Source organism: Rhinoraja longicauda, chromosome 9, assembly GCF_053455715.1.
Source record: "Rhinoraja longicauda isolate Sanriku21f chromosome 9, sRhiLon1.1, whole genome shotgun sequence".
Taxonomy (NCBI): domain Eukaryota; kingdom Metazoa; phylum Chordata; class Chondrichthyes; order Rajiformes; family Arhynchobatidae; genus Rhinoraja; species Rhinoraja longicauda.
The window spans coordinates 54,484,709-54,496,366 of record NC_135961.1 but is presented as its reverse complement, the minus strand read 5'-3'; the positions used below and the strand labels follow the sequence as shown (position 1 = coordinate 54,496,366).

Genomic DNA, 11,658 nt, shown 5'->3' with positions numbered 1-11,658 from the left:
AGGACATTCTTGCTATTGAGGGAGTGCAGCGTAGGTTCACGAGGTTAATTCCCGGAATGGCGGGACTGTCGTATGTTGAAAGACTGATGTGACTGGGCTTGTATACTCTGGAATTTAGAAGGATGAGAAGGGATCTTATTGAAACATATAAGATTATTAAGGGGTTGGACATGCTAGAGGCAGGAAACATGTTCCCAACATTGGGGGAGTCCCGAACCAGGGGCCACAATTTAAGAATAAGGGGTAGGCCATTTAGAACGGAGATGAGGAAAAACGTTTTCACTGGGAGAGTTGTGAGGCTGTGGCTCTGCCTCAGAAGTCAATGGAGGCCAATTCCCTGGATGCTTTCACGAGAGAGTTAGACAGAGCTCTTAATGATAGTGGAATCAAGGGATATGGGGTGAAGGCAAGAATGGGATACTGATTGTGGATGATCAGCCATGATCACGGTGAATGGCAGTGCTGGCTTGAAGGGCCGAATGGCCTACTCCTGCACCTATTGTCTATTGTCTATTGGATGAGAAAATAAATGGCAAGATTAGCAAGTTTGTAGATGAAACAAAAGTGTGTGGTTTTGCAGATGGTGTGCTGAGGAATGGTTGATGAAAATTTACAGAGAAATGTTAGATGTTGCATTTTGGGAAGTCTAACAAGGGCAGGACTTACACAGTGAATGGTAGGGCTTTGGGGAGAAGGATGTAGGAGTGCAAGTGCATGGTTCCTTGAAGGTGAAGTTGCAGGTAGAAAGGGTGGGCAAAAAGGCTCTTAGCACATTGGACTTCATCAGTCAGAGTATTGAGCATAGAAGTTGGGAGGTCGTGTTGCAATTGTATAAGATTCATGAGATTCAAGATATCTTTATTTGTCATCCAAAAAACAAGTTTTTTGGACGAAATTTAGTCACCCACAGTCCAACAATAAAAGCAATAAAATAAGCAAATTACACAACCCCAACCACACACAAAAAAAAAAAAAAAAAGAAACATCCATCACAATGAGTCTTCTCCAGTCCCCTCCTCACTGTGATGGAAGGCCAGAATGTATTTTCTCTTCCCCTGCCGTCTTATCCCGCGGTCAGGCTGTTGTGGTTGCCACGTTCCAGGCCGCGCCGGACGGTGAAAGGTCCGCAGTGGGCCGACCCAAGCCCCGTGATACGGGGCGGGCGAAGACGCTGCCGCTGCCGCTGCACGTTGCGGCGCTCATGGCTCCCGACATTGAAGCCCCCGCCGAGCAGAAAAAAATCCCGCAGCCTATTTCAGGCCGCGCCGGACGGTGAAATGTCCGCGGCGGCCCGACCCAAGCCCCGCGTTCAGGGGCCGGCGAACTTGCTGCCGCTGCCGGAGCTCCCGATGTTGGCATCCACGTGGCCCGAGCCTAAGGCGAGTCGCAGCCGCTCCCGCAGCCTCCGAAGACAACCGGCTCCGCTGATGGTGAGTCCGGTCGGCTCCGCTGATGGTGAGTCCGGTCCGCAGGCTCTGCAAACCAGAGCCCTTGAGACCGCCAGCTCCAGGAGTTAGGCCGCAGCAGGAACGGAGACCCGACCCAAAAAACAAAGGTCGGGTCTCCGTTCGGAAGGGACACATTTACAATTTTACAGTTCCCCCCCTCCCACCCACCCACCCACACACACACACACACACACACACACACATAGTACACAACCACAAAAACACGACATCACATCTACAATTAAGACAAAAAAAACAACAAAACACAAAGACAAACGGACCGCAGGTAAGCCGCAACTGCTAGGGCAGCGCTGTCATCTACAAACTTGCATCTACAGACGTTGGTGAGACTGCATTTAGAGTATTGTGTTCAGTTCTCGAGGGTCTAAGCAATGGCAAGAGGTTGAGTAGGCTGGGACACTATTCCCTGGAGTGCAGGAGGATGTGAGGTGATCTTATAGAGGTGTATAAAATCATGAGAGGATTAGATCGGGTAAATGCGCAGTCTTAGGCCCAGAGTAGGTGACTCGAGGACATAGGATTACGGTGAAGGGGAAAAGATTTATTAAGAATCTGAGGGGTAACTTTTTCACACAAAGGGTGTTGGGTGTATGGAACAAGCTGCCAGAAGAGGTAGTTGAGACAGGGACTTTCCCAAAGTTTAAGAAACAGTTTGATAGGTACATGATAGGACAGGATTGGAGGGTATGGGCCAAATGCAGGCAGGTGAATGGCAACAGTGTAGGTGGGACATGTTGGCCGGTGTGGGAAGGTAGGGCCGAACGGTCTGTTTCCACATTGTATCACCATATGACTCTATCATTGATTAGCCTGACCAGATGCACCATCACAACTGCAATGCAAGGCAGTGCACGATCTGGGCTCCATAAAGAAGTCATGAGAAAGTAATCCTGTGTGGCTGGAGATGGTTGGTTTGGGGCAAGTAAGATTTTATTGTTCCGTTTCAGGGCATATGACAATAAAATTCCCTTAATTCTCTTGGGGAAGTACGTGAGCAGTGCTTTCAGAGAGTGACACCAACCTAGGCACTCAGCTGGGCTATGCTGCTTCTTTAGTGCTGCATGCTTGAAAATCAGCATTTTACTGGTTTTGATCAAACTGCTTGAAAATTTATCCGACACACATTATGGAAGCTCTGTATCAAATCACATCATTCCCTTTCAAAGCATTTCAGGGTAATTGTCCCAGAACTGTGAATTATCCTGGGATTCAGCCTTGTCCCACCCAAAGCCCTAAATGGACATCCCCCCCCCCTACATCAAAAATCTTCTAACCCACCTCTCTAACTCCAGGTCCCTCAGGTCGGCCGACTTGGGGCTACTCACTATCCTGCGGTCTAGGCTTAAGCTCAGGGGTGACCGCGCTTTTGCGGTTGCAGCTCCTAGACTGTGGAACAGCATCCCTCTCCCCATCAGAACTGCCCCCTCCATCGACTCCTTTAAGTCCAGGCTCAAAACCTATTTCTACTCCCTAGCGTTTGTGGCTCATTGAGGAGGCGCTGTGAACTGTTTTGTATGTGCTGTTATGTTTGCATGCTATTGTATGTTTCATTTTTTTTTTTTCCTTGGTACCTAATCAGATGTACAGCACTTTGGTCAACGTGGGTTGTTTTTAAATGTGCTATACAAATAAAATTGACTTGACTTGACTTGATTATTTGGCCCTGCTCCTGAAAGGTGGCACAATCTTAAAGTTGTCCCTGTGACAATATGTACAGAGGTCTCTGCTCAAAATGAGCAGCAACATGAACAATGTCATCTTTACCTCAAGGGAAGTCTCTTCACGCCAGGCTGATCTCTGAGCTCAGGGGGTCTGCTCACCCAGTTATGCTTCAGTCAACCAGTCCCCTGAAGCACCAGCAACGTGAAGAAGCCCCAGGAGAGAAACACTAACACTGCTTGCACCTCCTGCAACTCCTAGGATTTCATACACATGGCTGAGTTGGGATTGCCATCACTGTAGGGCGGAGGAGAAACTGAGAGACAGGCCAAGCAAAGCGTGTTGTGCAAGCTTTTCCTTCTGGAAGAAGAGGAACACAAGAGCAGTGTAGCACTGATTGTTTCCCAGGAGGCCAACTTGGTAACGAGGTGTAGGGAAGGCAGACATCTGAGATGTTTGCCTGTGAGCGAAAGTGTTCCTTCGAGAGCAGCAGTACGTCATTTTATTTTCCCTGATGCTCAGTAATAGTGGGCGGTGGAGTTAGTGGAGCTGCTGCCTCTCAGCCCTCCAGTGACCAGGGTGTCACTGATTAACCATTGCATCAATGTAGGTGCTGCTCTTCAGCTGCAGTCACAACAGGTGACTGTGGAGCTCCAAGCTAAATAGGTTAAATATGTTACTGAGGGAACAATCTTGTAACATGCAAGAGAATGGTTGAATATATAATTTCACAGCAAGATATCTAGGAAGTAGTAATTACAAAATTTAGCATGAAAAGCCTTGGTCTGAAATAACTGTATTAATCATCAATAAGAGGAATGTCAAAGGATAGAGGATTGATTTATTTAAACTGGCCTGGCCAATAAATTAGCAGGTAAAACAAGAGATATGCAAAAGCAGATTTTGAAAAAGATGGCTCCCAACAAAAAGTAAATTTCAGTGGGAAGGAAAGATTCCAAATGGAGTGAAGGTGAAAGGGGGAATAAACCAAGGAGGGTACTAATTTCAGAGAGAAACGTATTAAATAGCTAAACCTGTCAATGGGCCTAAAGACTGGGATCAATTCAGAATGCAACAGAGGAAAAGAAATCAAGGAAGAGTAAATAAAGTAGGAGGACAAACTAGTAATAAATGTAAAATCTGCCAAAGACCTTCTTTGAATACAGAAAAAAAGAAGAGATTGTGGTTAAAGTGATCACAAACCTGCAAAGGTGAAGTTGAGAAATTAGTTATGGGAAGCAAGGAAATAGCAGCGGTATTAGTGCTATTTTGCACTAGTCTTTGCAATAGACAATATTATCAATATGCCTCTAATCCTCAAAAAAATATACAGATGGTGCACAAATAACATCACAATAGAAGTCATGTGAAATCACCTGGTGAGAAGGAAGGCAATCTGTGAGTAAATTAATTTCCCAAATCTGTGATATTAATAAGGATGTTTAAACATATATATAAAAATCTTTAAATTTAGCTGCATACATACGACTAAGAATATTTAAAGCCTTAGGATCATTATTGCTACAAGAATTGGTACAGGGAAAAGCTTTGTTTTGCAAACTATCCAAACAGATCAGTTATGCCACATATAAATACAATTCAGTCAAACTCAAGTACAGTAGATAGAGGAGAGGGGAAGATATAGAATACATAATTTGAAGGAGGCCATCCTTGCTATTGAGGCAGTGCAACGTTGGTTCACGAGGTTAATGCCCGGGATGGCGGGATTGTCATATGAGGAAAGATTGGAAAGACTGGGCTTGTATTCACTGGAATTTAGAAGGATGAGAAGGGATCTTATAGAAATATATTAAATTATAAAAAGACTGGTCCAGCTGGATGCAGGAAAAATGTGGCCAATGTTGGGGGAGTCCAGAACCAGGGGCCATCGTCTCAGAACAAAGGGTAGGCCATTTAAACTGAGATGAGAAAAAACTTTTTTACCCAGAGTTGTGAATTTGTGGAATTCTCTGCCACAGAAGGATTCTCTGCCAATTCACTGGATGAATTTAAAAGAGGGTTAGATAGAGCTCTGGGGCCCAGTGAATCAAGGGAGCTGGGAAGAAGGCAGGCACAGATTACTGATAGTGGATGATCAGCCATGATCACAATCAATGGCTCGAAGGGCCAAATGGTCTCCTCCTGCACCTATTTTCTATGTTTCTATGTCTATAATATAGTTCCCAACATTGTAGCACATCAATTCCAAATAGAGCAAAGGGGAAGATATAGAATGCAGAATAGACAGTAGTTCTCAGCTAATTAAATTAACAAGGTTCACATTTGTTCCACTTCTGAGACATATGAAGACATTTAGGGATTTGAAGAATACATTTTACACCAGAGTGACTTTGTAAAAAATACTTGGGTGACCAGAGATGAATTACATTTATTAGTAGGTGACTAATTGATACAGGTTACTGATGAATTATTTGCTGAGTGCAGTAATTTGCATGAAATATAAATAGATCACATTTTGGCAGTTCACTTCATTATACCTGCTTAATTTTGCTCTGATGTAGAGGGGAATAGTGCTTCCTTACAGGAACAAGTGAAATGTTGATTACTGTACTCTATGAGATGTAAAAGTGCTAATGCCCAATTCTTGTCTCCATTGATCTTCCTTCTTCTTCTTGCGTTTGAGGCAGCAGAAGTTATAAAGCTGCTTCTGCTTCTGCTGTCTCTGTTTGTTGTCGTTCGCCTGACTGAGGTCAGTTGACAGGGCTCACCACGAGGAAGTCGACAACGGTGAGTCTTTACACTCGTTGTGTGTAAAAGGAAGGCGGGCACCAGTGGAGTGGCTGTTTGGAAGTGGCTGTTTTAGGGGGCCGTGTGTTGAGGTGAAGTGCTGAGGCCTGGGCTTGAGAGGCTTCGGCAAGGAGGTTGAATGGAGGTAGAAGGTAAGATAAGGTAAGATCTTTTTATTGAAACTCATAGAGTCAAACAATGGGGAAAAAGACCCTTTGGCCCAACTTGCCCACACTGACCAACCTGTCCAATCTACACTAACCTGATGTTTAATTATTTAGTTTAGTTTAGCTGAGAGATAGAGAGATACAGCACGGAAACAGACCCTTTGGCCCACCTAGTCCGTTGCGACCAGTGATCCCCACACACTAACACTATCCTACACACACTATGGACAATTTACAATTATACCAAGCCAATTAACCTACAAACCTGTATGTCTTTAGAGTTTGGGAGGAAATGAGAGATCCCAGAGAAAACCCAGATTGGTCACAGAGAGAACGTACAAAGTATTTACAGACAGCACCCGTAGTCAGGATTGAACCCGGATCTCTGGCACTGTAAGGCAGCTACTCTACCACTGCGCCATCGTGCCGCCCTAATAATTCCATCTTCTCTGTAGTGGAGGTTTGGAACACATAAGAGATCAGCAGAGTCGGATACTGTGAGACTGGTGACTTGACAGCAACACTAAACTGATCAATGTATATGGCCAATGAACACAAGTATTCAAAACGTACCCATAAATAGACATTGGGTCATGCATTATTCACAAGAGAAGCAATCTAGGAACAGGTCCTTCAGTCTGTGCCATACATGATGCCAGTCTACATATCTGCAGCCACCATTCTCTGTGGCCAAAAACCTACCACATAAGTCTCCTTTAAACACTCCCTCTCTCGCCTTAAAATTATGCCCGCTCGTATTTGACATCACAATCCAATGAAAATTGACTATGCCTTTCATCATTTTATATAGTTTGATCAGGTCGCTCCTCAGCCTCCGACACAACAGGGAAAACAATCCAGGTTTATCCAACCTTTCCTTCTAGTTAGGGAGGTTCGTAATATTATGAATATTACTGCCACATGAATAGGATGCTTGAGATTTATTTATTTAGAACATTGAACAGTACAGCACAGGAACAGGTCCATTGGCCTAGTCTGTGTGGAACATAATGCCTGGACCAACTCTTATCTGCCTGCACATAACCAACATCACTCCATTCTCTGCATCGCTGTGTGCCTATCCACAAATCTCCTAAATGTCACTATGATGACGACTATCTCCAGTAGTATGTGCCAGGCACTCACTACCCTCTGTATAAAAAACTTGCCCTGCATATCTCCTTTAAATTTTGCTCTTTTACATTAACGTTATGCCCTCATGTATTAGACATTTCCACCTTGGGAAAAATGTTCTGACTGTCTGCCCTATCTACATGCCTCACAATTTTATATACTTCAATCAGATCTTCCCTCAACCTCTGGCGTTCCATAGAAAAAAAACCAAATCTCTCCAACTTCTGTCTGTAGCTCATACCTGCTAGGACTAGGTACACTTTATTCTTCGCCGGATCCGCGCCCTCAACACTCGATTCCTCGCCTACCAGGACTCCACCAAGGCTCTCAAACTGTCCCGCCTCCAGACCGCAAACTCCACCGACACTCCTCGGCAGCGCCTCGACCGCCCGTAGGCCCAGAGCTCCACCGCTGGTCCATGCCGCTTGCCCGCACACCATGAGGCCGAGTCCCACGACGCCATTGCTGCCACGAGGAGCAGCACTGATCCTCACGGCCTCCCCCGGACCACCGAAGCTGCCGCTGCCGACATCCACCACCACCCTGCGGCCGCCACCGTCAACTACCGAGGCCTGCCTGACGCTACAACCTCTGCCACCGCCGACCTCCACCACCTCCCCGGGGCTACCACCGCCTTCACCGCCGACTTCCGAGGTCTACCTGAAGCTCCAACCGCCGCCACCGCTGACCTCCACCGCCTCCCCGGGGCCGCTGCCACAGACCTCTACCGCCTCCCCGGGGCCACCATCGCTGCTGCCAACCTCCACCGCCTCCCCGGGGCCGCCATCGCCGCTGCCACCAACCTCCACCGCCTCCCCGGGGCCGCCATCGCCGTTGCCGACCTCCACCGCCTCCCCGGGACCGCTGCCATCGAACTCTACCGCCTCCCCGGGGCCGCTACCGCCGACCTCCACCGCCTCCCCAGGGCCGCCATCGCCGCTGCCGACCTCCACCGCCTCCCCGGGGCCGCTGCCGCCGACCTCCACCGCCTCATCACCGCCGCTGCCACCGACCTTTCAGACCTTTTCGCCACCACTGCCGCCAACATCCACCCCGGCTATCTGCTGACCGGGCCGACCGCCACTTACCCGGGCTCCAATTCCCCGCGGGCCTCCACCAGCGACTGTGTCGACCCGCACCGCTCCACCGCCCAGCAGCAGGTCGCAGCCATTGCTGTACCCGACTCCCAGGCCCAGCAGCAGGAACAGCACCTCATATTTCGCATGGGCAGTTTGCAGCCCAGCGGTATGAACATTGACTTCTCCAACTTTAGATAGTTCCTCTGTCCCTCTCTTCCCCTCTCCCTCTATCTTCTTGTCTCCACCTATATCCTTCCTTTGTCCCGCCCCCCTGACATCAGTCCGAAGAAGGGTCTCGACCCGAAACGTCACCCGTTCCTTCTCTCCTGAGATGCTGCCTGACCTGCTGAGTTACTCCAACATTTTGTGAAATAAATACCTGCTAATCTAGGCATCATTCAAGTAAACCTCCCCTGCACCCTTTCCCAAACCTCCACATCCATCATGTATTGGGTCAATCAGAACTGCACGCAATACCCCAAAAGCAGCCGAACCAAAGTCATATAAAGCTGCATCATGACTTCCTGACTCCAGGATGGTAAGTTTGTATCAGCAGTGCCGAATTAACCTAGTAGCAAAAGTAACATATGCTACGGGCCCCGCATTTTCGAGGGCCCCGCACTAAATGCTCCGTCCCACCGGTCGCTCTGCACTCCGTCCCGGCTCAGTGACGCTTCCGGTCCGGGCTCCGGCTTCTCCTGCGGCCACTCTGCCTCTCGCTCCTAGGGGGCCCCCTGACAATAGACAATAGAAAATAGGTGCAGAAGGCCATTCGGCCCTTCGAGCCAGCACCGCCATTCAATGTGATCATGGCTGATCATTCTCAATCAGTAACCTGTGCCTGCCTTCTCCCCATATCCCTTGATTTCCTGCATCTAGCTTGTCCAGTCCTTTTATAATTTTATACGTCTCTATAAGATCCTCTCTCATCCATCTAAACTCCAGTGAATACAAGCGGAGTATTCACTGCACTGCTTCAATAGCAAGGACGTCCTTCCTCAAATGCCTTCTCCCCATACCCCCTGACTCCGCTATCCTTAAGAGCTCTATCTAGCTCTCTCTTGAATGTATTCAGAGAATTGGCCTCCACTGCCCTGTGAGGCAGAGAATTCCACAGATTCACAACTCTCTGACTAAAAAAGTTTTTCCTCATCTCTGTTCTAAATGGCCTACCCCTTATTCTTAAACTGTGGCCCCTTGTTCTGGACTCCCCCAACATTGGGAACATGTTTCCTGCCTCTAATGTGTCCAACCCCTTAATAATTTTATACGTTTCGATAAGATCCCCTCTCATCCTTCTAAATTCCAGTGTATATAAACCTAGTCGCTCCAGTCTTTCAACATATGACGGTCCCGCCATTCCGGGAATTAACCTAGTAAACCTACGCTGCACGCCCTCAATAGCAAGAATATCGTTCCTCAAATTTGGAGACCAAAACTACACACAGTACTCCAGGTGCGGTCTCACTAGGGCCCTGTACAACTGCAGAAGGACCTCTTTGCTACTATACTCAACTCCTCTTGTTATGAAGGCCAACATTCCATTGGCTTTCCGACGAAGCTCCAGTCCACGCTGATGGGCTGCCCGGCCAGCTCCGACCCGTTCAAACCCTCCATGGCCGCCAGTGCCTCCTTGTAGCATAGATCTCATACTCCACCAGAGCATATCCCTTGTGGTAGCCGTGCGCGGGTCCAGGTTGAGGTGCAGGTTCTTGATCTCAACGTACTCAGCAAACTTGTCGTGGATGTCCTCCTTGGTAGCTCAAGTCAAGTTTATTTGTTACATACACATACACGATGTGCAGTGAAATGAACAGGATCCACCCCTCCACCAAGCGTTGAAGACCTTGCTCGTCACTGTTTTGCTCCACGGAGTTGTAGTCTTCTCGCAGCCTGGATCGAGCACCTTCTTCGGAGCCAAATCCTCGCCCTTTCCTCTTCTTCGTCTTCTCCTTCAGTTTGTGGATACTTTCATCGGCCTCATCGTCCATGGCAAAGTCCTCGCCGCCCACCTCATGGAGGTCCAGCAGAAGATGGGTGACGTTTCGGGTCAAGTCCCTTCGGAAGGATATCGACCCGAAACGTTACCCATTCCTTCTCTCCCGAGATGCTGCCTGACCCGCTGAGTTACTCCAACATTTTGTGCCTACCTCCGAACACTGTAGGCCCGGGAGCCACCTAACGGAGGTTGCGTATCAACCCACCTCCCGGCCCGGGCGGCCGCCATTGGAGGAGCGGGGCCACGTGGCCGCTGGCTTGGTGAGGTCACGTGGAGCACGGGGCGGTGACGTCACCTTGTCCCATATTTGAGAGTGAGGAAGTTGGCAACCCCAGCGACAGGCTCCGCACTAGCTTAATCAGGTCCTGTGTCTCATGTCAGGTTGGGTCTGGAAAATATAATATTTGGGCTTGGAATGGCTGTGGTCAGGTTGCTTTTTTAATTGTTTTTCCGGTGCAGGTCTCTAGATAACCTATTTAGCCATGGAGCTCCACAGTCACCTGTTGTAACTGCACCTGAAGAGCAGCGCCTACAATGATGCAATGGTTAATCAGTGACACCCTGGTCACTGGACGGCTGAGAGGCAGCAGCTCCACTAACTCCACCGCCCACTATTACTGAGCATCAAGGAAAAGAAAATGACGTACCGCAGCTCTCAAAGGAACACACTCGCTCACAGGCAAACATCTCAGATGTCTGCCTCCCCAACACCTCGTTGGTCTCCTGGGACACAATCAGTGCTAAACTGTTCTTTTATTCTCCTTTCTCCACAAGGGGAAGCTTGCACAACAAGCCTTGTTTGTCCTGTCTCTCTGTTTCTCCTCCGCCCTTCTGTGACGGCAATCCCAACTCAGCTACGCTTCTGAACTCGTAGGAGTTGCAGGAGGTGCAAGCAGTGTTAGTGTTTCTCTCCTGGGGCTTCTTCACGTTGCTGGTGCTTCAGGGGACTGGTTGACTGAAGCATAACTGGGTGAGCAGTCCCCCTGAGCTCAGAGATCAGCCCTGGCGTGAAGAGACTTCCCTTGAGGCAAAGAAGACATTGTTCATGTTGCGGCTCAGTTTGAACTCATTTTGAGCTGAGAGCTCTGCAGATACTGTCACTGGGACAACTTTGATTACGCCATCTTTCAGGAACAGTGTAAAATATTGGGTGGGACAATGCAGAATCCCGGGACCATTCACAATTCTGGGACAACTACCCTGAAATGCTTCGAAAGGTAATGATGGGTGCTGCTCCTAGCGTGTGGACCTAGACTTTGGAACTCTTGAAATGGTACCAACCCTGCTGACTCGAAAAAGAATTACACTGTGACAATAAAACAGCATTGATAAAGCACCGTTGATTGGTGTGATTTGATGTAGACCGTGCTTAATATGTGTCGGTCACATTTTCAGAGGTGGTT

The 11,658-nt window shown here is 48.2% G+C and overlaps 1 pseudogene; it reads right to left on the bottom strand.

Moving 5' to 3' along the window:
• Positions 1-8,920: 8,920 nt before the first annotated feature.
• On the bottom strand, positions 8,921-11,379 carry LOC144597073 (RNA-binding protein 8A-like; annotated as a pseudogene).
• Between the last annotated feature and the right edge of the window lie 279 nt (positions 11,380-11,658).